Below are 27,656 nucleotides of genomic sequence, written 5' to 3'. Positions count from 1 at the left end.
CAGTACTACTACACGAGGAAGGAAAGAATTTATGACTGAAAGTCTGAGAAATCAACAGTTTTCGTTTGAATACGACACAAACTGGTTTATTATGTGCCGAGCGTACCACCAGTTTTATACTTCAGTAAGCGTCTGTTGATTTGATCATGATTGATCAAGTTGGCAAACGCTTTGAAATAAGATAACACGCTAACACGAGATGAGGCGGGATTACCCCAAGTTGCCATTCTGTGTATTTTATAGTTCTTTGAATAATGTAAACAAATAAAAAAAAAACATTTCGAAAGATGTGAATGTTAAAAAAAGTTCTGCAGCAGCTATTCAGCAACTATAAATGCCTAACCAATTACTTCAGTTCTGCATGAAAAAGGCTTAGCTTTCTTTCAATTCTAGAGAAAAATCAAACATCAGAATCGCATTTTATAAGTCTGTTGAGATGAGCCTAGAGAGAAAATGTTTTTCTGAGAAAATAATTTAGTGTCCGTGTGAAGAAATTAATATTATTACAGACTATTTGATCTCAACAGACTTTGTAAGTCTAGAATAAACACAGAGCCAAAGATTTTATTGCAAATAGTAATTTCAGGAAAAGATAATTTCAAAAACAAACTGCAGTCTATGCTACAAGGGGATTATGATTGGCCATCTGGTAACCACGATTAGCGCGCAATCCCTGGATACTGGATTTCAGCTCCACAGGTTTAATGGCTAGTTCCATTGGACCTAAGGACCTCCTTTAGTGTACACTAACTATACACTCATAGACTGTAGACGTTCTATTACCGGTCACAACAAGTCCTGCTCGAAGCTGAAGAGATAAAATACACATGTGTATTATAATTTATATGAACACATTGATAACTGAATATTGTTTCAATTTCAGTATTAAGCTAAGACATAAAAAAACACTTGAAAATGAGTATTGATAGAGAAGACGTTGAAATACAAGCAAACGGACAAAACTACAATAACCATGACTTAGTCACTAATGCTAGAAATAAAAATGACGTACATGACCATGATTAAAGAGAAGAGATGGAGGGAAAAATAGAGAGACACTTAGAGAACATTAGAGACGAAATCACACATAATTACCAAGAATCATCACAAGAGAAACAAGAACTTTTTGAGAAGATGATTTTACTTTAACAAGAAGTCAAGAGACTCAGACAAGAATCTCAGAATAACAACGGTACCATGAGAAATCACAGAGACTCAGATTTACACACACATGATCGCGAAATAAAACATGTGTATTATAATTTATATGACCACATTGATAAATGAATATTGTTTCAATTTCAGTATTAAGCTAAGACATAAAAAACACTTGAAAATGAGTATTGATAGAGAAGACGTTGAAATACAAGCAAACGGCCAAAACTACAATAGCCATGACTTAGTCACTAATGATGGAAATAGAAATGATGTACATGACCATGATGAAAGAGATGGAGGGAAGAATAGAGAGACACTTAGAGAACATTAGAGACGAAATCACACATAATTACCAAGAATCATCACAAGAGAAGAATCTAGAAGAATTTCAAATGCAAGCCCAGATCCAGAGATTGACTTTCCACACTTGAACATGGGGGATAACTTCTCCAATGACACTTCCTGTGATATAAAATTAAAGTCACCAAAATATGATAGTAGAGAAGATATTTATGAATTACCAGAATCATTTATAATTTGTTAAAAAAAAACAACAACAACAAATAGAATATGACTGCCAAAGGGTTATACTTAGCTAGTAGTTTAGTAGGCAATGCTCGTCCAGTCCTTACAGAACTGCCAGAAATAGAGAAAACTAACTACAGAGTTCTAGTACAGAAATTAACAGAGAGATATGGGTCTGTAAATCAAATAGGTATTTAAGGTGAAACTTCGTAATCGTAGACAAAAGCATGATGAATCCATATCAGGAAGTGCACAGAGCATAAAGAAAATGACCCAATTAGCTTACCCCAAAGTACCCGCAGATGTCATAGAATCAATGGCAATGGACTATTTTATTGATTCCCTCTCAGACTCAAACTTGAGACTTCGACTAAGAGAAGCAGACTTAAGATCACTCTCACATTCAGAACAGACGGCCACAAGATGGGAAGCATACAGAATCGCAGAGAAGCAGAAAAACATGACAGTAAATGTAGCAACCTCACAAAAACAAATAGAGCAACCACAAAGAACCAAAGACCAAAAATTAGAGTCATTGACCGAAAGTTTGAATACCTTGATCCAAGAAATTCGCAACTTTAAACGCCAGACATCAAACCAGGGGCGTATGATCCAAAACCGAGGAAACAACCGATACAATATCAATACAGATAGACAAAACTTCAACCCACAATCCAACCGCTACCAACATCTACAAACATGGGAGATCAGTCAAACCAGGCGTACATCAATTTCCCTACAGAACGACAACAGAGGTACAACAACCAAACAAGATACACCCCAAATGAACGAACAGAACGCTACCAAAGTTCACAGCTGAAGACAAAGCAGACAGTCAACTTACAGCAGCGCCCAAGCAAACTTGTTGGGAAACGAGAGAAGGTCATCCTGGGGTGGGGGGGGGGGCGCAGGACGACCGAACAACAACAACAGGGCCAAGAGATATTGAACATAAAATCTAATACAGAATATGAAGGCTTTTTCATGCCTGCTAAAGTTCAGGGTCATGGCCTTACAATGTTGATTGGTACTGGTTCTAATGCTACCATTCTTAAAAGTTCTTTCCTAGATAAATACTCTGAGACAGAGAAACCTAAGATACTCCCAGTAAATGCAAACCTTCTTGGTATTACAGGCGATACAGCCCTATTTTAAGGCAAAGCTAAAATAAAACTTGAAATAGGCAGTCAGACTTTTGAGATTTGGGTACTTTTAGCTGAAATACGCAATGATTTTATATTAGGTAGAGATTTCATTTTGTCGCAATATTGTGACCTTCTATTTAGCAAACACATGATAAATTTAAATGGTGAACGGTTGTACTGTTATTCGAAAGAGCAGAGAGAGAGGTTCACATGTGCAGAATAGCAATAACAGATGACATAGAGGTACTTCCAGATACAGAAATGATAATCACAGGTAGAATTATTGGTTCATACCCAAAAGATAAGCCAGGTGTTGTTGAAGCCAGTCAGAACGTTCTGGAAAACCATGACATATTAGTGGCTAGAGCCTTAGTACAAAAACGTAGAACCAAAGTTAGGACTCATACCGATAAGAATAGCAAATTTAGAGAATACACCAATCCGTCTCTACAAGAACACAGTTATCGCTACATAAGTAGGCACAGAATTACCCGAGATCATATCCCTGGGACCAGTAAATTGACAAACATATCATCGCAAGAAATCCCTGACCATTTAAAAGAGTGTTATGAAAGAAGTACGAAAGACTTGACCGAAGAAGAGAAGAAAGAAGTTAAAGACCTACTTTGTGAATTTCAAGATATTTTCTCCAAATCTGATGATGATATAGGTCATACAGATCTTGTAGAATACACAATTGATACAGGTGACAACAAACCAGTCAGAACTCCACCTTACAGAATACCACTTGCAAAGAGAGAGAGACGGTATGGAAAGAAATACAGAAACTTCTCGAAAAAGACCTTATTGAACCTACCAATTCTGCATGGCTCAGTCCCGTAGTATTGTCCCAAACCCAGACGGGAAATCAATTCGTTTTTGTATAGATTTCAGGAAGGTTAACACAAAAGTGAAGTTTGATGCACATCCATTACCCAAAATCTCACAAAGTATAGAATATCTAGGGTGGTACAAATTTTTCTCATCTATAGTTTGTAGGTCTGCTTACCATCAAATCTCAATAAAAGTAGAAGATAGACACAAAAGTGGAAAGTAATGTCTTTCGGTATGGCAACATCCCCAGCAGTGTTCGAGAGACTGACGGAGAAAGTCATGACACACTTAGTGTATAAGATCTGCCTTATATACCTTGATGACCTGCTCTGTCACTCTCATACATTTAAAAAGCACTTAGCAGACCTCAGACAAATGTTTGAAAGAATAAGACTTTCAGGTTTAAAACTGTCAGCTTCGCCTTTCATATGTTATTTCTTTCAGAACGTCCTGAATTTCCTTGGCCATCAAATAAGTGAGAAAGGTATAGAACCATGCCCTAAGAAAACAGAAGCAATCAGAAATTGGCCGAGACCTCAAAATGTCCGCCAGTTGCGTTCTTGGCTCGGACTTTGCTCATACTCTCTCAGAATGATCGCGCCACCGTGGCTAAGCCATTACACAAAGGACATCGAACATTATGCTAGGGATTTTGCCCTAAGTTCAATGCTATTTCTTGACTTCAATACCTGATAGTTTTATATAATGGCTTCAAATACTGATAAATAAGATATATTCCTAACAAACTGTCACAAAAAAATAATTTTATTTCATATCTGTTTTCTTGAAATTCGAACAGTTTGTAACTAAAGGACATATTTTTGAAAAATTTTAAATGTGTATTTTTAGTTAAAATAAGCATTTGCATTTAAGGTATGTCTACCATGAAATAATGCAACACAATAAATAAACTTATACCATGCAGATTATCAGTTTTATTGACATTCTTTAGAATAAAAGAAAAGGAAAAAATAAAAGTGGAACAAAACTTTTGGACCCATAACTGTACTTCAGTAATTTCCACCCGAGTGCCCATGATAACTGATGCATTGATCATAACCTATTGTTTGTTTTCTATACATCTATTGCTATACTGTATTTACACATGTACAATACTGACCGGGCATTGTGTGGAGGGTTATTATTGAGTACATGCAGTGATGTAGCTCGCCATACATTGGCGTAGTTGGCCTTTTTTAGTTGAAGCGTATTCCACTGTGGGTTCAGGGATGCCTTACTTTTATCATTTTATATCAGTGGAAGGGAACTTCACTAGCTAGTATCAACATTTATGTAGATATTCTTGGGGTGTCTGTGTTAGTTCTTTGAAGTCCTAACTAGTATATCAGTTGGCCTCGAAATAAGTTTCAGACGTGTGAGCGAATTGATGTTAATTCTGGGGGTGTCAGTGTTAGTTCTATGGGTGTCAGTGTTAGTTCGGAAGCAACTGGGTCAGTTAAGGAGAGAGATGGTGTCTGGTGTAGTTCTGTTAGGGTATGGGATTCTGGATCGAATAAAAGCAAATGTTGTTCTTAAAATGCATTCTAGGTTCGTTTTAATTGTGTCCTACAAAAGGTAAATAATTTGCACCAAAATGGCACTATTCCCACACAAGTTCGTCTGTATCTCTTCGTCATGTTTGAAGACACATATATATGTAATATGTCTAATATCAGCCACTTGCTTGGTTCTTGACTTCAACAGACGCAGTTGTCTCAATCCTGATGACACTCAACCGACGGACTTACGACTGTCAAGAGGTAATAGATCTGATTGAAAAATTCATAAGATATACTTGTAAGGATCAGTCTGTTTTCTAGCTTGACTTTCTATGTCCTCTGTTTTTTTTTTAGTTTAGTGTTTCCTATGCTTGAAATATTTATGAATAAAGCTGTAGATATGTAAAGTTTAGGAAACACATGCAATAAGTATCAAATATTTATGTAAAATTCATTTGCCTACACCCTGTACGTAGTTTTTTTTCAATATTAAACACTTCCCCCCACCCCCCGTGACCAAGTACCATTTTTGCAGCATACGTATATAATAATTATTTACAAAGGCATGTGAACTAATTTGTTGCGTCACTGGGGGGAAAGGTGTTTAAAACGAAAAAAATGGTTTATGTTCATATTTTGATAGAAAAGAGAATGAGAAATGTCTACAAAGTCTTCTCTTTTGTTTATAAACTTGTAAAATGAAGTCGCATTTATCAAGAAATGGTCTTCAACTATCGTTACTATGCAATTTCAGAAGTCTAGCCCTATGTCACTTTTTCCTTAACTGGATGGACAATCTGAATAGTAATTATTCACAGCCGTCTACAAGTAAACTACAAACCAGCACAGAAATAACTGACTTGGCAGACTTGGGAAAACAACAAGTTCAAGACAACATACTAATCCAGGTAAAGCAGTGGGTCACTAACAACACAAAACTAGAATGGCAAGATATAGCAAAAAGCAATATAGAAACGAAACACTATTGGCACAACTTTCCAATGCTAGAGGTAGAGAGTAACATGTTATATCAGAAAATATTAACAGACACAAAATCACTCAGACGGGTAACTGTGGTCCCCACATCCTTAAAGAAGAGTATTTTTAAACACCTCCATAGCAGGGAAACAGCAGGCCACCTGGGTGTTAAAAAATCTTATGCTAAGGTCCTCCTCAGATTCCATTGGTGGGGAATGAAAAGGGACATAGAAAAATGGTGTAAAACATGTGATGATTGTGCAAAAAGAAAGCGACCACATAGAACGGCGAAAGGTCCGTTACAGGTAGGTCAGCCGCTTGAGAGTTGTGCACTAGATATTCAGGGTCCCTATCCTGTTTCTAAAGGCATGCGCTGGATACTCGTTGTTGGATGCTATTTCACCAAATTCCTCCAAGTAATACCTCTAAAGACACTAGAAACTAAATATGTAGCCACCAAACTCATAAATAGATTTATGGCTGTGCTAGGTATCCCATTAAAACTATTCTCAGATCTCTATTCTCTCTAGGCTCAGTATGATAATGGTTATTTCCACAATAATTATGAGCCTGGAGACGCAGTCTGGTTTTTCAACTCAAGACGACGTAAGGGACTTAGCCCGAAACAAGAGAATCCTTGGACAGGACCGTACACAGTAGTTAGGAAATGGGGTGATATACTGTTTGGGATAAAACAGACACAGAACGCTAAGTTACAAGTAGTTCATCATGACAAACTCGAGAAGTATCAGGGTGAAGATGCACCAAAGTGGTTCATTCCACAATAGAACTTTGATATACTCAACATCAACAGTATAGAATCTGTGTACTTCATGAATTAGTGATTTGTACTTTGAGATGTTACTTATTTACACACAAAAAAATCAATCTTTGTTTATGATGTTACCACATTACTCTTACCGAACACAACATAAATATCGGATACCACAGTACCAAGCCTTTGACCATATCATTACCATGAAACATAAATGTTCATCTAGACGTCAATCTTCTTGATATCTGCAAATATAACGATAAATAGTAATTACTTAAATTTCTTCTGGGAACCAGTGATGTTAAAGAGAATCATTGAGGGTTTCCACATCTGAGACTATTGATATTTCCAGTTAATATTATGTACCCTGTCTACGAAATGGTGTAAGGCTTAAGCCTTATTTATAATGAACTTCCCCAATTGTATATTGAAGGAAGCTTCTTGGAGGTGCATATATGCCCACATAAGACGGATGAGGAATCCACATACACCAAGAAGACAAATGCTGTGAGACACGTTATGGTAACCCACATGGCCTTCCGTTATGTGTGCAGCGTCTGTGGCGGATGGCTTTACACGAAGGACTACAGGCATAGATGTTTGGTGGAAAAGAAAGCCAAACTTACTTTAATGAACTCCGAAACCAAAAAGATGGGGAAGGAAGCTGAAATAGTCAAACCAAAAAAGAGGCCCATGGAACAAGAAAATTATATAAAATTATGCAAACCCTTTCCTGGAAGTCACAGAATACCTCTCTCAGAGACCAAAATTCCACCTAAAAGGAAACAAAAAAGAGACTGGTTGCATGAGGACCTGTTTCTGTCGGAGGATTCATCTGACGATGAAGACACCATGGGAACGTCAATGGATTTTGTATCTTCAATTGAATTAAGTGAAGCAATTACAGAAACAGAAAACAAAGTGACAAATCAAGACAACCAAGTAAACAGAAACAAAGAAAATGAATGGAACACAATAAACAACCAATACTATGAAACAAATAAGAAAATGACATGAAGAAAGACAAAGACAACAATGTAAATGCAAATAATGAAACTGAACTGAAGAAAAGTGATGATAAGGAACACATTGAAAGTGACAAGAAAGACACTGAACATAAGAAAAAGAAAGTGATAAGAAAGACGACGAACATAAGAAAAGTAGAAATGAGAAGGAACAAAAAGAAAGTAAGAAAGAGAAAGAACACATTGAAAGTGATAAGAAAGACAATGAACGTAAGACAAAAGAAAGTAATAAGGAAGACACTGTACACAAGAAAAGTGGTAACGAAAAAGAACAGAAGGAGAGTATAAGAGGAAAGGAACATAAACATAGTGACAAGAAAGACAATGAACATAAGAAAAGTGGCAATGACAAAGAACAAAAAGAAATAAGAAAAAGGAGAAACACAAAGAAAGTGAGAAGAAAGGCAATGAACATGAGAAAAGTGACAATGAGAAAGAACAAAAAGACAGAAAGAAAGAAAATGAAACCAAAGAAAGTAACAAGAAAGACACTGAACTTGATAAGAAAAATTGTGACTCACTAAATGTAACATTTAAAATTCCACAAAACAAAAATTCTACCCAGATAAAGACATTTTCACCACTTAATGAATTTGTTCTGTATCCCGAAGCAAATAAGATACCAGACCGGGAAAATGTTAACATATCAGACACACGTAAAATAGTCAGTTATGAAGATATAATTACAGAAGATCATGCTGAATTTTCCGAAAATAAAGACGATGAAGGTTACAAAACAACGACAGCAGACGACCAGATGGACAGAATGGTACAAGAAGTTGGTTCATTTGTCATCCTAAGTGTGAGCGGCACATTCAAAACACTAAAGAATTCCCCAGAATCAGCCTTGGCCAAACTGGATGACGGGAGAATGCCGATACAGAATAACACGATATTAATTTTAAGGAACGCTAAACATGTTCAGTATATTCTTGATTTCTTGGCTGACAACTGTAAAATGCCCGAAGGCTTACTACCAAAGTACATGGTCACGCTGGAGGAAGTACTCCGCGAAGCAAATTATTATAAAATAAATGAACTTATCAAAATTCTAGAAAACCATAAACCAAAACTCAGGGCGATTGAAAAAAGCAAAAGAACAGTGGCTTCTTGATTAGCAACAGAAAAACAACAGAACATCAAAGTACCCCACCGGACATTACAACAGCTGAAGAAAATGAACTTGATAAAAATAAATCTGAGAATATATTACAGTAATTAAAATTAAATGTTATAGTCAAAAATATTTTATAATGCTCCAAATTCAAAATTTCAAAACTTTAAATCACTTTTCATACCTAGCCTTTAACCCATTTTATAAGAAGGGGATGGGACACATCAGACCCTAAGATATAAAAGACTTTTTGACTATCCGCAGTGTTATCAATACTATCAGTGAGTGAAATTTGTGTTATAAGTTATTTAAAGTAATTTAAACAGTGATTGTCAGAGAAATCTTACCTTTATATAGAAGTTGTGATCGATATTCCCATGTGTGACACTTTCCCGGATATGACATTACAATCATTCTTCTTTACCTAGAAAATTATAATGTGTATTATAGATGTTGAAATATTGATTTTTTTGAGGAATTACTGATAAAGTAAACACTATATTATTAGAGGTGTAATAATATGTGAAAACTATTACTTAAATGGTATTCTTGACATACGTGTAGATAATATTATATTAAAGTTATTATTGGAGGTAAATGACATGATTATTATTAACTGACAAAAGGTTCCGTACAGTCAGGATCTGAGATTATTAATTATTAGCTTTAACTACATTATTGCACAAACTTTTCTTTGTATTTTGATCAGTTATTGTCAGCACCACATTATTTTTGATACTACTATGAGATGATGATACTATTATTATTGGGAGACTTATTATATTAGGCCTATACTATTGCTGACTTTCCATTTAGCCTGTCTTTATTCTAGCTCGAGCCATTTGCAGGGTTCTCGGTATGCCCGGTGATATTAAATGATAAATTGGAGGCCATGCGAGCACACATTTTACATGTGCCTGTACACCCTTTACATGTATCCTACTTTCCCACACTTTACATGTGGATGTTTTGACAACGCCGGTGGGCCTGGGGTTAAAACTCCGTGTTCTCCTTTAATAGGCAGTCACTTATCAGGCATTGATACTATAATCGTTTTGGCGCCAAAGGGTTTTGTGCAAGCTCTTATTGTCCCCCCTACCTTTTGATAAGCTTCTGTTGTGCCACAGATTGATCATTTTATTTTATAACGGTTATGTCCATACACTAGTAATTGCCTGATTCAGTTAATTTTGTCCAATCAAATTTCTGTTGGAATACTGGTTAAGTCTGGCCTGCAAAACTGCAGCAGTAGTATTCCATGTTATATTCTTTTGTATGGATCATAGCTGGTTGAGTTGAAATACTGTTTTGACCGGTCTGCGAAACTGCAGCGGTGGCATTTCCAATTTTTAAAATCACAGTAGGCCCGGCACATTTTATGAGGATACCAAGAATTATCAAAATGGCTATTACTTAAGCATACCTCCTCTTACCATACGTCCCCAAATGAGTGCACCACTTGTATTAGGACACAGATACCCCTCACATCTGACCAAGCATCCCTTAGTCAAGAAACCCTCACACTGATCCATTCCCAGTCAGCAATCTGAAATAAACTAAGAAATATATGGATTGTTATTATTGTGTTATTAAGACATATTGCAAGTTAAGACATAAAAGAATGCATAATTATGCTTACCTGGATGTGACTAATTTAATATATGGGATCTCAATTGTGATGGCATGCACCTATATATGTTATTAATACTTACTTTTATTACTTATTTTAGGAAGCTGAATACCCTTGATATTGTTAAATCATAATAACTTAAGGTTTAAAGGTACTTACCTATGAGCATATCGCTGTTTCCCTAGGCGTCAGGAACAGCCGTAGTTTTGTTGTAGATTTTTGCACCAAGTTAAATCTAGTTAAGTTGTTTTTAAATCACTTGCCCCTCATCGATATGGGTTCGAGCCTCACTCGGGGCGTTGAAATCTTCATGTGAGGAAGCTATCCAGCTGGCTTACGGAAGGTCGGTGGTTCTACCAAGGTGCCCGCTCGGGATGAAATAATGCACGGAGGGGCACCTGGGGTCTTCCTCCACAATCAAAGCTGGAAAGTCGCCATATGATCTAAAATGTGTCGATGCGATGTTAAACCCAACCAAAAAAACAAGAGGGCCAAGATGGCCCTAGGTCGCACACCTGAGAAACACACCATAATACACCATAACAGTGTAAACATGTTTGACCTAGTGATTTCATGGAAAAACATTTCTGATCAATTATCATTAAAATTGGAGAAAAAACAAGTATTTTCTTTGATTTGACCTAGTGACCTAGTTTTTGATCCCAGATGACCCATATTCAAACTAGACCTAGATTTCATCAAGGCTATCATTCTGACTTAATTTCATGAACATCAATTGAAAAATATAGCCTCTATCGCATACACAAGGTTTCCTTTGATTTGACCTAGTGACCTATATTCGAACTTGACCTAGATATTATCAAGGCTATCATTCTGACAAAATTTTATGAAGATCACTTGAAAAATACAGCCTCTATCACACACACGAGGTTTTTCTTTGATTTAACCTAGTGACCTACTGTTTGACTACAGACGACCCATATTCAAATTCTACCTAGAATTCATCAAGGCAATCATTCTGACTTATTTTCAGGAAGATCAATTAAAAAAACAGCCTCTATCGCATGCACAAGGTTTTCCTTTGATTTGACCTAGTGACCTAGTTTTTGAACCCAGATGACCCATATTCGAGCTTGACCTAGATATTATCAAGGCTATCATTCTGACAAAATTTTATGAAGATCACTTGAAAAATACAGCCTCTATCACACACGCGAGGTTTTTCTTTGATTTAACCTAGTGACCTACTTTTTGACTACAGACGACCCATATTCAAATTCTACCTAGAATTTATCAAGGCAATCATTCCGACTTATTTTCAGGAAGATCAATTAAAAAAAAACAGCCTCTATCGCATACACAAGGTTTTCCTTTGATTTGACCTAGTGACCTACTTTTTGATCCCAGATAATCCATGTTCGAACTTGATCTAGATTTTATCAAGGCAATCATTTTGACCAAATTTCATGACAATCAATTGAAAAATACAGCCCCTATTGCATATACAAGGTTTTTCTTTGATTTGACCTAGTGACCTAATTTTTGATCCAAGATAACCCATATTCAAATTTAACCTAGATTTTATCAAGGCAATCATTCTGACTTAATTTCATGAAGATCAATTGGAAAACATAGCCTCTATCGCATACACAGAGTTTTTCTTTGATTTGACCTAATGACCTACTTTTTGACTCCAGATAATCCATATTCAAACTAGACCTAGATTTTATGAAGGTAACCATTCTGACCAAAATTCATGAAGATTAATTGAAAAATACAGCCTCTATCGCATACACAATGTTTTTCTTTGATTTGACCCATTGACCTAGTTTTTAATCCCAGATGACCTATTTTCAAACTCGACCTAGATTTCATCAAGATAATTAATCTGAGCAAAATTCATGAAGATTAATTGAAAAATACAGCCTCTATCGCATACACAAGGTTTTTCTTTGATTTGACCTAGTGACCTAGTTTTTGATCCTAGATGACTCATTTTCAAACTCGGCCTAGATTTCACCAAGGTAATCATTCTGACTAAATTTCATGAAGATCGGTTGAAAAATACAGCCTCTATCGCATACACAATCTAAGTTGACAGACAGACGACAGACGCCGGACATCGAGTGATCAGAAAAACTCAATCAGGTGAGCTAAAAAAAAAAGGTTAAATTGTTTGGGACTTAAATGTCTTTCTTGTTCATTTGTTTAATATATCCGACATAATTGTAAAGTTGGTATTAACGGTAAATTGTTGCTATACCTTTTCTTAAGGGGACGCATATTGCTACCTTCACAGTTCATACAGAAATGAGGAAGGGGTGCATATTCAAGAAATCGATGGTGGGAAGATAAAAAACATATTCACAAACTCATATAATTCTGATGGACACCTGTAATATTCAGTACTTTGTGGATAAGGATGTGGTATTATGAATGTAAATTAAATAGGAAAACAGAGGTCTTTGTGAAAGTAAATTCAACACAAAATATTAAGCTTTTGTATAAGGAAATAACAGGTTTTTTACAATAACAGGGTTACAAATAATGTTGAAGGGATGGAACTTTCCTTGTAACACACCAGGTTTGCTTAAACATGTAAAAATTTAACGCCACGTCATTTCAGCTCGGGATGGACGCCATATTTTTCATTGATGAAAAATGTAAACAAAAAAAATCAGAGTGGGATTAGCATTGCAAGGGCATAACATGACATTCTACACAATGAATACCTTAGAACAGATATCTAAGATGCTACACAGGTAAGGCGGGTTAAATGCATAATGTCGATCACTTGAAACTCATCTTGAAAATGTGGTTAATTTTAGTTTATTTGCATGGTTTTTAATTTTCCCACAACTTCTCGGCGATTCACTGCAAAACTATTACTGCGCCGGACGAAAGGTAACTCTAATAAACAACGGGAGGCAACTTAGGTGTCAGCACGTGTATGATTTAAAAAAAAAAAAAAACATTTCGATGATTACAATTTCTTATCAAATAATGAATCCTATTCAGATCTTCGTCTTTAATATTAGAAAATTATTAATTTATGTGGACATTTATCAAAAAATATTACTTACAGTGGACTACTTCGCGCATCAAACTGGTTTCCGCTTCAGTTGTGAGGCACTTCCGTTATACTTTTTGACAACAATAACAAAACACAAAATGAATCAATAAAGTCACTTATAAACCGACTGCTACTTACATCAGTGTAAGTATAGTTGTTGTTACAACATTATACTTGTTCATTACGTTATGAGATAAAGATTATCTTAAACTGCATAATCCATTAATGACGTTTAGATGATATTGCATTTACAACTTATCTGACCCCGTTTTTTTTACGCGAATGACAGCAATATCGTGCAACTCGTGCAAACAGATTTATGAAAAGTATGGTGGAGAATTCAAGGACAAATTATAAATGACATTAAAGTGAGGATAACTGTATATTCCTCCAGTTTTGATCATTGACATTCCTGCTGTGTATTAGTAAGTTTTGTGAACAGGATTAGAATGTTACTTTTGCACATATACACATTGATTGGACCTCTCAACCAAATTTCATACCTTATTTTAGGGATTTTTAAGACAATACATTTTCAAAAGTTTGTTGAATGTGTTTTGGTATTTAAGTGCATTGTAGTTCATGAATACCATCGTTGAAAATTAATAATGGCAACATTTCTAGGCCCTTATTGTAAGCCGCTCAACTTCTGTAACGGTAAATGTTTAATGTAATAAGGGGAATATACTCTTTTAGTTTTGGAATGTGGCATTCCTTGACCACCGTATCTTTTCTTATGCACTACTTTGTAAACAAACTAAATAATGTATTTTAGTTTACATATGCAAAATGAAAAGCAAGACGGTGAACTTATTTCACTTTTTTTCTTTAAATTAGAATCTGTAGGAGATTGATAAATGTTTGGATAAGGTGAAGCACTATTATTTTCGCACAAAATAGTATTGATTGTTGACTTTGAATGTACACAAGAAGTCTTATGTAATTCAACAATAACTTTCTTGTTTCAGTTTTTCTCATTTTTATTTTAGTGAGCAATCCTTTGTGCACTTATAACAGTTGTAACAGTACCCATTTCATGTACCAAAACCTTGTACTTTTTTGCAGGTAAATTTTATCATACCCCACCCACTTTTTTCTAATTTCAAAATATGCGTCCCCTTAAGAATGGTTGATTAAGAGTACTGTGAAACTTGATCTTAACTTAGTAGTTCTAAAGTTATGAATTGCTATAGATTTACCTTGGAATGACTGGAGTATCTTGTAGTATGTGTTGTATTATAACTGAGCCATTGATACCTCTCCTCACCATTACCACGTCTGAAATATGCAATGTTGAGTAAATGTATTATTTGAATAACCTTGTTACTAAATGTATGCATGACATTCAATCTAGAGTCTTAATTGTTTGAAAGGGTATAAATGTATAAATGCTGAACTGTTAAGAACATTGTTTCCTTGTTTAAGTAAACAATATTTTAAGGTATAGTGTGTGCTATAATACCATAGAGGATATCAGATTTTGACAATATTATATTTCTTCATATCTATTCATTGTAAAGTAATGTTGTTTAAAGCAAACTTTTTTTTCAAGGTTACATTATGAAATGCACAATATGGAATATCAAATTCTGACAAGGTTATCTTCTTTGTACTTATTATAATTGTTATGTGATGTTGTTTAAAGCCAGTTTCCTTATTTCGCTTAACCGGTACTACCTTATTCGGGGACCGAATACCTTTTTAGGGAGGGTGCAATGTTAGGCACCCCGCCTTGTCAGATCTTCATGTTATTTACCGTTTACTTTTGTGTCCAAGATTTTAGATTTCACCGGGAGATCAGTGCCAGCCCGCCCCTCCTCGTTTTCCCAGCTTATCCAGGGATGTCGGTGGTCAGCCCTATCTGTTTCAATTGGTTATCAACTTCCTTAACCAACTAGCCCGGGTATCCATTACAACTTGGCCCCTAAACCATTATTTGTCCTTTAAGTCATATTCATCTCTACATTGCTCTACCTAGGTCAGACTCCATCTTGGTTGTTTACTTCGGTTGTTTCCGGTTGTGGTCGATTCTTTACGAAACCAAATAAATCGAGTTCAATGTCCACGGAAACACCAGAAAGGCGTTATCGGAGCTCTTCTGCGTCATCATGTTGATGACGTAGGCAGAACATCTATGACGGGTATAAATACCCCGGTTTCTGTCTCTTCTTTGCCAATCAAATCTCCTCTGAAGGTGACCCTTACTAGAGGTCAAATCAAATAGCTCTACATCATTTTTTACCTTCTATATTTAGAAGAGCTTAGTAACGTAAACATACTTATGCCTAGACCGAAGAGCGAGGTTTGTCTCTATATTTCTACAACAATAAAGCCCTACAATGAGTAGCCCTGGTCTATGCTAACTGGTACTTGTGGTCTCCCCCGAAATTACCCCACCCAGAGAACTCCTATGGATAAACTCTATAGAATTTACACTAGATCTACACGACTCAGAAGACTATATTGCGCAAGAAAACTATGAACGTATACATATATATTCTTATTAATAGATATACTCTTGTTGACTACCGTTATATAATCCTTTCTCTACTGTACACCATGTAGAGCTACTACAAAGAGTTTAATCTATACGATAAGCTTATTATCTATAACCATACGTTGAGCTAAGTGCTATATCTAAGAAGAGATACTTATTACTTCATTAAAACTAGTAACCTTGAGCTGGTGTTGTGTTGTGTTATGTAGTGTAGTAACCATATACTTGTTACAAACCCGAAGATGCTCGCTCCCCCAACCCCCCCCCTCTCCCCCGCGTATGAAGGAACTGTGGAATAGAAATTAAGTCTGACCTGGACTCGAACCCAGGGCCATTTGTCTACAGAGTACATGATCTACACTCCTGACTGACCCACCAGGCCTCTTATACTTCTATATCCTGACATCTACATAGGTAGAGCTATAGACTCATGTAGAGCATATACAGCTTGCTCCCTTCAGATGCTAGCGCCTAGAAAACGAACCCTAATGTTCGCGTGCAAGGGCAGGTGCACGTGCAGAGCTATATCGATAGGCACATTACAATAAAAATGAGTTAGAAAAGACGAAAACTGTTTGTAAAGAAAATTATCATGATTGCAAAATTGACAGAAGGAAGCATGTAGAAGTTTCAAGTGTGGTAGAATTTGACGTAAAAAGTTTCCTGTTTGATATATCAACAGTACCATGTAAATTGATACTTAATCCTAATGGCACTCGGCAATTTCCGTGCAATTTCGTGTTCTCATCCGTTATTTCGGCACTATTCGGACCGTAAATAAAGTTTAAACAAGCAACGGTTTCCTTAACCACCGGAGAATGCCGAAATTACATAGGAAACGTAGTTGAACGGAAATTACCGATTGCCATTAACGACCCACTGTCTTAGAATATATTATTTCAAAATCGAAACTGCTCAGAATTACACTCTTTACCATAATTTACCAGCGAGAAGCAAAACAGTAATACTGTAGATTGGGTAACTTTCGCGAAGACTTTATTCAGTAATTTCGTGGTTAACAGCTTTATTCGCTGTGTTTAGAATCTGCGAACGGTGTTTGTGTTTTAGGACAAGATGCAGTTACTATTCACCAATATTTGGAATTCGTGAGTTGCATTTTCGCGGAGGTAAGAATTTGCGAACGGTGTTTGTGTTTTAGAAAATGATGCAGACACTATTCACCAATATTTGGAATTCGCGAGTGGCCTTATTCGCGGTAGTAAAAATTTGCGAACGGGGTTTGTGTTTTAGAAAATGATACAGATACTATTCACCAATATTTAGATTTGCGAACTGCCTTATTCGCGGTGGTATGAATTTGCGGACGGTGTTTCTGTTTTAGAAAATAATGCAGATGTTATTCACCAATATTTGGAATTCGCAAGTGGCATTATTCGCGGCGGTAAGAATTTGCGTACGGTGTTTGTGTTTTAGAAAATGATGCAGATACTATTCACCAACAATTGGAATTTGCAAGTTGCCTTATTCGCGGAGGTAAGAATTTGAGAACGGTGTTTGTTTTTAAGAAACTGATGCAGATACTTGCAGATACTATTCATCAATATTTGGAATTTGCGAGTGGCCTTATTCGCGGTGATAAGAATTTGCGTACGGTGTTTGTGTTTTAGGACACGATGCAGTTACTATTCAGCAATATTTGGAATTCGCGAGTGACATTGTTACGAAAATAAAACCTTTGTGAATTTTACCCAATCTACAGTAGTTGTCAATGTTTGAATACCTACTAGACAATATCATAGCGGCAATCAATCACATCAGCAATTTTTTATTATTATCGCCATAAAGATCAAGTATAAATGCTGAAAAATATAACGTTAATAAATATAAAAACAACTTAAAAATATCTCAATAACATATCGATTTTAGAATATCACAAAGATACATACGATTTACATACACTCTTAAACAACAACAACAAAAATATCTCATTTATTTGAGACATAAAAGGTATGTAAATATCAAACTACTATTCAAATATTTTGTAAACTGATTCACATGCACGTATAGTATTAAAAAAGGTTAATACAAAAGCAACTTTAAACAACATTCAAAATGTCATTTTGAACAGTATAAAAACATCTTTTTTAAAAGTATCTGTCTAAATAAAAATTTGAAAAATTCAATGGACACATGAAATAAGTTTCAAACAAAAATATCACATGAAAGTATCACAGGAAACTTCAAAATTTAAACAGTTCAAATATAAGTATATGTATCATTCCTAAAATAGACAGAAAATTATACAGAAAAAAAAAACAGCGAAATAACTTACAAATATATAACTTTATAAGCTACCATTGTCTGCAGGTATACCCAGCAATGTAAAATTAACAAATGCATGTTCAACTGAATTGCAAACTGTAATTAAGTTTCTTTGAAGATGCATTATGCCCAAATCTTTAACAATTATTTTTACAGTAATTATGTAGACAAAGAATAAACAGGTTAGTGTGAATACACAGTACAGTGTATTAGGTTTAAAATTCTACACACTAAATAATTGTATATAACACTTAGGAATATTTTACACCACTGGTTTTAACGCATTACTGTTACTGGATATAATATTTATTGTGATTGCGGCTCCACTTTTATACATTTAAGTCGATATCTTATAATAAAATATTTTAGTGAAACACGAGCATGGTATATCTTTAAAGAATCTTTTAGGCACCTTTTCTTTTCCGTTTTTTTAGTATGCACCACCATTGCCATCAAGTTATCATTACTTCAGCGGCCGGAACTAACTTAAAACTTGTTCGATCGAATTAACATCATGTACAGCTATTTCATATATTAATTATGTAATCCGTTTGTCCGCCATATTTAACATTTGTTCTATTCTTGTTTCAATACCTGACTGCTTTCAACGATACCTATTTACAACGACGCCTGTTTAGCGCCATGCCGGAGATAGGCGACAACGAAATCCATTTGCATTCACTGATAAATTTGTAACTAGATCTACACTGTACATTTTCATCGACCTACGTGTAGTTGCTTTAAACTTAATTTAATGTAATCATTATCTTCATCATTTTCTTCATCAGATGTGTCACCAGTTATTTCTCCGAACAATTCTTCATGTTCAACATCAAAAATCGCTTTAACATCTTTCCCGCTTATTTTCAGAACAACGAGTTCGTAAAATTCGTGCACGCCTATTGTAATCAGCTGACCGCTCATTACAGCATTCACTACCTCGGTTCGTGTATCTGGTGTGAAGGCAGCCAAAAGGGTGGCATTCTTTAAGTCCCAAACAGAAATATCACCTGCAAAAACGACAACACGTTTTCCATTGTTGAGGGTAATTAGTTGTCTTCCAACACCAAATTCCAAACTATCGTAGCCTTTAATCCTCTCTATAGCATCTGGGGTCTTTCTATTTGGATCCCAAATGCGCAATTCTTTGTTTGCTTTTCCAAAAACAATACGGGAACCATCATCTGTTATCGCAATAGCAAGAACATCAATTTCGTTTTTTAAGACGCTTCTTTACTTGACCTGTTTCAGTATCCCATAATGTGACATAACTCACTTTTGATGTTTCGTCATAGTTTGTATGAACATGACAACTGCCATCATAGTTCAAGGCCGCAGAAACAACATTGAACTTTCATTCTCTAATGTCTGCATGTGCAATTTCGAATCTACGTTAAAGACGTATAAGTGATGTGCGAACGCAACAATACCATTTAAGTCTCCACTGATAATGAACTGTGCAAATGCATTTTGCTTCTTTTTCAGAATCTCTTCCAGATGTTTTCTCTCTTTTTCCCGCGCCTTCTCTCGACGTTTCTGTCTCGCGGCGTTGCTTTCAGTTCTTCTGTCCCAATGCGTGAGTTTTGCGCATGCTGGATCATCGCCGAATTTGCTCCTCTAAACGCGAGCAACACGTGACCGCCATATGAATTTGAAGCGAGTACGACAGAATTGTCAATAAACACACTGTCGCCTTCAATTTTCGTTTCGCATACATGCCTGAATTGATCACTCAGACCCATGTTTTCAATGCACTCCTTGAAAGAACGCTACAAGAAGTTTTCCTTCCCCGGCTTCACTTAAAATAGGTGGGTCCAAGTACTGGTCAACAAGTAAACAACATTCCTTGTCTGCCAGTGACCACACTTTAATGAAACTACCTTCTTCTGAAATTATATATTTATTCTTAAATGCAGTCCTCTGATGCAGTTAAGGCTCGTTGTGCGTCTGTGATCGTTGTAACAGGAGTTATAAGCTTCGTGTGACCAGATAAAAAGTCATACAATATACCTCCAGTTTCTGTAAGACACTCTATAGATGGAACTGTAGTGCTGGTATCGACGTATTCTTTGCTTGTGTTACCATTGAATGTATAAACGGGTACCGCGGTGGATCTCCGAGAGTGGAGGGAATATCCCTGTTTACAACACCTTGCAGTCACCCAACCACTTGACCGGCCAACTGTCGTGGATCGCGTTGTATTGCTGTTGCTGAAAGCTGAAGAGTATCCGACATTAATTTAAGGTCAAGGTAGGACGGCTCCATTTCAATGCCAATGTGGTACTCTTTTACGAGACTTCGGAGAGAGGTTCCGCATAGTTTGGCTAGTGCCCATTCAAAACCGCACATTGTCTCAGTTTTGTGTTGCTGCACTAAATTCGACAAGAGTAAATGATGTGGGAGTTCATTAAATTTTTGCAGTTTGTAAACATGCATAGAGCCGTCGTTGATCGCATCTTTCGATTCCAAGTAGAGCGGTTGTTCGGACACGTATCGCAAAACACCCTTGTCATTTCCAAGGTAGGGGTTTAGGTCAAGGAAATAATCTGCCATCACTTTATGGTATGACGGTGCCTTGTCACGCTGGATTGGCTGCCTCACAGAAATGGGAATGGGACCATTTTGTCCGCTTTCACCTCCTGTATGTATAGGAACAACTCTTCTAGGATGCGATACCACAATGAAACAAGTTGTAATGTGGAGCAATTTCACCCATAACCGCGTCAACCAATGAAAAGAGGTCTAACATCTCGTGGTCCATCACTCCATTCCGTGATACTGCTATGTAACCTATAGCTCAACGAACAAGTGCTTCGCCGTATTTCATCTCCAACTGCCCAAATTTGATTGCCGCCATTTTTTTCACTGAATCGGGTACCTTTGACTCCAGGACAGTGTAAGTCGCCCACTTCAAAGCTTCATTGAACAAAAGATTTAAGAACAAAGGGGTTTTCATTCGGAACGTATTGCGTGTATACGTACATAACAACTTGATACTGGATACAGAATTCTGCTTACTTTACCAATTATCATAGTGATGTTTTATTTACTTGCAATTTAACAAGGCACGTTTAAACATTGTTGTTTACTGAAATTATTTAAGGCTCATAATACCTTTTTCAGATGTGGTAGCCGCTTTTTTCCGTTATGAACTTAAAATACACCAATTTCGTGTTAAGTCCTATTTAAAGTATTTACCATTATTGTTTTCTTCAGTATTTGTCAAAGGTTTGAATACTACTGAGCAAAGTAGAAAGTTTTTATTTAATATATTGTTTTTCTTTTTTTTAAATACCTCCTCCCTTAAATGTAAAAGTTAATGTGCAGCATTGAAAGTAGCGCTTTGTAACCATATAAGTATGCATTACTTCTATTTGGATGGCTGTTTCATCTGTTTTCAATATAAAATCTAAAGCTTTTTTTAACTTTAAAATCGAAGCAATGTATTTAATTCTACGTACCGTTGGTACTTGACTGGATTCTGCGTTGTATATCAGGAAAAGTTGTTGACAGATATTGTACAAGAGGTTCCGAATACTTGTGGATTCTTTCGTTGAACCAAAAGACCGTACCTCAGTCGCAACATTCTGGCTGCAGAAAATTTTTAAAAATTATATCATTATTATAAACATTGTTAATACAATCATATAATCTTACAAGTATTACTATACAAAAAGTGTGTTTGTAGAGAAAAGGTACCCGGAAAAGAAAAAGTACAGACTTTCAACTGAAATACTAATCAGTAAATAATTACTGTACGCTGACGTAATATAATTAAGCATCTTAATGAATTTGATTAATAGTAGCATAGAATATAGTGACATTTAATTTCATACACATTTTTGAAAGTCATTTTTTTTAATCCTGTGATATATTAACTAAGTTCAAAGTCTGACCTACCCTCTAAGTCATCGATGTATTTCTTTTTCTGCTTTAGCAAGAACAGACGAATTTCCACAGCCCGAGCGCCCATGTACAACAAGAACAGAATAACACGTGGAACATGTAACGTTTCTTTCATGCCCTGATAATTCTGAGATCTGAAAGAATGTGAATATTCATATTTATGAATAAATACTTTGGAAGCATATATCAACTTACCGTGTCTGTTCGTGTGAGGTAATGAGAATTGCAATACACCCCTACACCGGCTAAAGCGGAACTCTTTATAAAGCAGCATTGAAAGAACTCAATGTCCCTAAAGGAATAGAAATAACAGAAACAACAATCACAACAACACTGTCAGAGTCCAGGTACGGGGCAGCTTTTCACAGCCGTCAAAGAATTACTAATGTGGATGTTAATAACACCTATGTAATGTCTTTTATAAATATCTACACAAGTACCATATTTAAATAGAGTTTCGTTTGTACGGAATTATTTTTTTTGATTATTTTTTTGGTCATATGGCGACTTTCCAGCTTTAATGGTGAAGGAAAAACCCAGGTGCCCCTCCGTGCATTATTTCATCACGGGCGGGCACCTGGATAGAACCACCGACCTTCCGTAAACCTTGTGTTACCTCTGTTGATAAAAGAGAACATGCTATGAAACTTCATCAAACAGTTTTGAATGCTTTTTGTGATCGTGACTTTCTTCTTTGAAGCCTTTAAGCAGACGTCTTTTGATTACGTCATAAACGTGCTTTCCCATCCTGTCTAGGTATGTTTGATGCATCCGGCCACCGCCTACACGGACACCTCCCGGAACCCAAGAGGTTTGGAACGGCAAGATGTACTGATCCGATACCTGGAATAGTGTCAGTGATGAGAAACATGTACCACGTTTTGTAAACGTGCATGTATTATATTACAACTAACTTTTGGTTCATCCTTTTTTCGACATCGTTGATTTCAATTACAAGTTCAGATTACAGTCTATACTCTAAACTATATAAATATGTTGAAGGACTTTATGAATGTTTGTTGTTTTTTTCTGTTTTTATTATGCTCAATTTTATTCACCAACCTATTGAGGCAATATTTCTTGTTTCAGTTTTCGGAGCCTTTTGCAGACATTCCAGGTTCTTTTGCGCGGTTTTCCTTACGTCACATCCGCATATTCGTCTGCTCGCAAATCATCCAAGTTGTCGTCGAGTTCTCGAGTTATCACGATGCACTGCTCTAAACTCGTGCCGTGCTCTTGAAAAACATGGGTCAGTTCATACTCCAAGACTAAAGATGAAAAAAGAAGAAGTACGTGTTTTGTAAAATAGAGGACTGAAACATATTCTTATCCAGTTCTGAATACGCCTAATTTTTAGTATAATTAGGTGGTATTACATTAGAAATTAAGACTAAATCCTCAGCTCAGATTGAATAGCTCTAGTTTGTATGAATAATATTGTGTCAAATATTGCATAGCTAAGTACTAATTGTGAATATTAACATGATGCGAATATGTATAAAAACTTTTTTGGTGGTTCCATAACGATTTATCATATTTAGGAGCCTGTACTGTATATCAAACCAAGCCTGTTTGCATCCCCTTTACCAAAATCTTTCAAAATGGAACTGAAAAACAAACATAAATCTTGAACTGTGAAGTGTAAAGCTAGTTTCTTTTGTTCGATTCATGGTTATGTATTTCATAATAAAAATAAAGATGCACAATTGTTATTAATGAAGACAGTACTACAATTGCAGGCTTCTTTGTTAGATGATAATGTACACATGGGCTCATTTCAAAAAAGTCCCATAGCTGTTGCCAGGACATAAAGAAATTGATATCCGAAAAATATTTTAGTACATGCCATACCCTACATATTTGTATCAATTTTATCATTTTGTGACATACTGACAGACCATGAGAGAAATATACTATGAGGTTTGTTAGTGCTGCAGCAGTGCTTAAAGTAGAGTGTACACAGATTCGCCTAGAAAACCTAAAAGATTCGCTGCGAGCAGGGCTCGAATCTACGCGGGAAAATCCCACTGGATTTCAAGTCCAACGCCTTAACCACTCGGCCATCGCAGCTCATTTATATTAAAATTATCTTTAAATAGTGAAAATAGGACCTGTTTTACAGCTGTAAAACGTCTGTAAAAGACCTATCTTTTTCATTACAGCTGTAAAAGACCTGTACGTGGAACATTACAAGGAATACAACTGAAATTTACAGGTGTAAAACATGCAGCTCTCAAAAATACACCTGTAAAAATTACAACCGTAAAATGGTCATGTCTTAAAATTTCAGCTGTAACTTTTTTGTAAGGAAACATGAGTACTGTCAGCCATCTTTAATGCATTTTGATGGGATATAACTGAAATTCACAGACACCACATATTGGCATTTTAGCAATTATGGAGTAGGTGAAAATGTTTAATTATCGAATAGAGGTGTAAGCACATGCATTAACAATTTACACTTCATTTGAAACTGAAATATTTTAAAGAAATAATTACAAGATTGTCATATGTTTTCAAGACAAAAAAGTTTTATAAACAAGACATGATGCATAGTTTCTCCTTTTGTATTCTACTCTTATATTTTGCAATTGCTATGTTATAAACGTATTTTTATTGTTCTTTACTTGCTAGGTCATTTGTTTTGCCATTTGTACAGTAATTTTTTCCCTAATTAGAGAATTACAATTCATCGTAAAACTTTCTGTACCTCTGCTTTCGTCCCTTCAAATAATGCTCTCTTTTTCAACACTTGTAATAGGGAATCGATCTTACCGATTTTCGTCGCGAAGCGACGAAAATCGGGATCGAATCCCACTACGGTAACATACGAGGGTATACAAACAACACATACTATCCAAATAAAAAAAATATGGAGTTCCGGTTTAGACCATGGGCGTGCGACGACCCCGATGAAATTCGGGATATCACGGTCTTCGTTAATGTTAATAAGCGTCCGTCAGATCAGTAGGCGAAACGCAATATCCGCACAATAAGATGTCTGCGACCCGAAAGAATATTCAAAGTAAGCTGTTAATTTTGTTGCGTCAGAAGCTAATCAGCCGGTAACGTGACTACACTGATATAATTTGTGATAAAAACATGCTTTATTCCATACTGAGTAGCATTTTTAAACGGCGACATTTTGAACATTTTTATATTTAGAGTGAGAGTGACACATTACACTGGCGCCGACATTTTGAAAATTTGAGGAAACAAAAACATTCTCCAACGAGTTCTTCAGCTCGGGGAATGAGAGAATAGATTCACCTTTGTGTCGCTTTTCAGATCGTATTTTAATTCCTTTCCGGTACTTTAGTTTCTTTGAACTTCTCTGTTACTAAGCCTATATTGAATTTTTAAAATTAAGAAATCCGTGATTTTACTTGCAGGCATGACTGATTAATGGAATTATTTTACTTTTATATAGAATATGGACGGCACTCCAGTACAGCATGTGCATGGTTGGACCTGTTGACATTTTTAGAAACGTGAGTAACTAACTTTCCATTGTATAATAATAATGTAAACAAACACCCCACCCATAAATAGCATAGAAATTCCTTATTTTTTACATTTTTATTTATTCATCAATTTGAAATGGGCTTTTTAGATTATTATTTCCTAAGGCTCACTGCATGTATACACAGCAGTGTGCGAAATTCAGATTTGAATCCACTAGACCATTTGGGCTACCAGGTAGGAAATTTTCCAAGCCCAACACTTAGTCTAAATAATGAGACCTCGGGTAGACCGATATTACATTTTGATATTTTACGTTGTCTACCTAGAGGAGGCGGATATCGACAAGTCAAAAAAATATAACGATATTCAACTCTAGAGTACAATTATTATTTGGACTAGCCCGACACTAATTTCACTACCCCGAACTTTAACACCTTAAAATACTTAATTTTTGCACCATATAACATTTTGTAAACTATAACGCCCGATTTTTTTAGGATCGGCACTTGCCAATTACTGCTACTCGGACTTTTGACAATTTGCAAGATATAATAACGAGTGCTGAATACACATTTACACACACACTGATAGCATAATTTAAGCTCTGCCTACTGCAGGTACTTGTGAGAGGTGATTGTATTCAGCCAATTAGCGCTGTGGTTACATCTTTGACACTTTGTGTTTGATTGTCAACACGTGAGAGTGCAAAAAAACCACAACAATTCAATAAGCATTCCTCAGTCTGGACGATGCGTGATGCCTTCTTAGTGTTTATTAATGGAGATCATATGAAATCACGATGCTGTACTCGTTTAATTAGCATGATTTTTGAAACAAATTTATAGGAAAATTTAGTAGCCTGGTCGGGCTTGTAAAAATCGGTAGCCCGAGTTGAAATTTGGTAGCCACAGGCTGTCGGACTACCGCGAATTTTTAACACTGATACAGTGATTAAGTTGAGCTTATGATTCTGCCGATAAGCTGTGCTCGGTCTAAATATAGGGAATCGGATCGGCTTATAGAAAAAAATATAGATTTTAAACAGGCTGGTAACATTGCCCGATCGGGCTTTCGACATAAAAACTAACATTTTTTGAAAAATAGTAAAGTATAGTAAAGATATTTCTTTCAAACTTGGTTCATCTGTTCATATGACACAAATTGAAATAAAAATAACTTGGTTGCCTTCAGTTTTGGTAGAATTATTTCCCCTTTTCAGATTCTTATGACGCATAATTTTTGAAGTCCAAAAAATTATGTGTTAATGCATTACATTATGCTATTGGCGTTTGTTTCGTTTATTCCACACTCATTTGACACCGTGCAAATTGTCAACAGTCAGGATAGCGTTGATAAGCGCAACTTGGCGCAGACATGCAATTCGGCTCGATCTTTCTTTGGAATATATGTAATACTGTTTACATGTCGTACTGATACAACCACATTTTAAAATAAATTCTTATTGATACATCCACATTTTAAAATATAGTCATATCTGACCCCTAACAAGTTTGTAATTACAAAAATACAGCCCTTAATCTGGAGTTCTGAAGCATGCTTGATTAGTTGGTCAGAATTATGAAGGAATTGAATTCAAACTTATGCATAAATGCAAGAGTTTAAGAGTTAGTCAGAACCATAATCATGCAGAAGATGTAATTACTTTCACAAATCACAGGGCTCAAATTTTGGACTTGCTAAATGCAAGTCAGTTTCATGGAATGCAAGTTAAGATCAAAATTTCACACAATTTATTTTGCAAATACAGATAATTTAGTCAAAATTGTT

General features: G+C 35.8%; 2 long non-coding RNA genes and 1 other non-coding gene across 4 annotated transcripts; all 3 read right to left on the bottom strand.

Annotated features, from left to right (window-relative positions):
• Positions 1-320: 320 nt before the first annotated feature.
• LOC128551579 (uncharacterized) lies at positions 321-16,188 on the bottom strand. The gene is made up of 6 exons (XR_008368836.1): positions 15,474-16,188; positions 14,917-14,995; positions 10,477-10,609; positions 9,401-9,477; positions 7,061-7,159; positions 321-808 (listed from the first exon to the last, which is right to left on the bottom strand). It is a non-coding gene; the product is annotated as an uncharacterized LOC128551579 (long non-coding RNA).
• A 2,226-nt stretch (positions 16,189-18,414) lies between these two features.
• On the bottom strand, positions 18,415-23,665 carry LOC128551578 (uncharacterized). Of its 2 annotated transcripts, none has more exons than XR_008368834.1 (3): positions 23,466-23,665; positions 22,398-23,246; positions 18,415-22,088 (listed from the first exon to the last, which is right to left on the bottom strand). It is a non-coding gene; the product is annotated as an uncharacterized LOC128551578 (long non-coding RNA). The 2 variants fall into 2 exon arrangements; XR_008368835.1 differs by having other exon boundaries at positions 22,398-22,537.
• A 726-nt stretch (positions 23,666-24,391) lies between these two features.
• Trnas-uga (transfer RNA serine (anticodon UGA)) lies at positions 24,392-24,473 on the bottom strand. The gene has a single exon. It is a non-coding gene; the product is annotated as a tRNA-Ser (tRNA).
• Between the last annotated feature and the right edge of the window lie 3,183 nt (positions 24,474-27,656).

This window comes from Mercenaria mercenaria, unplaced genomic scaffold, assembly GCF_021730395.1.
Source record: "Mercenaria mercenaria strain notata unplaced genomic scaffold, MADL_Memer_1 contig_1277, whole genome shotgun sequence".
NCBI lineage: Eukaryota > Metazoa > Mollusca > Bivalvia > Venerida > Veneridae > Mercenaria > Mercenaria mercenaria.
This window is presented reverse-complemented; position numbering and strand designations above follow the sequence as displayed.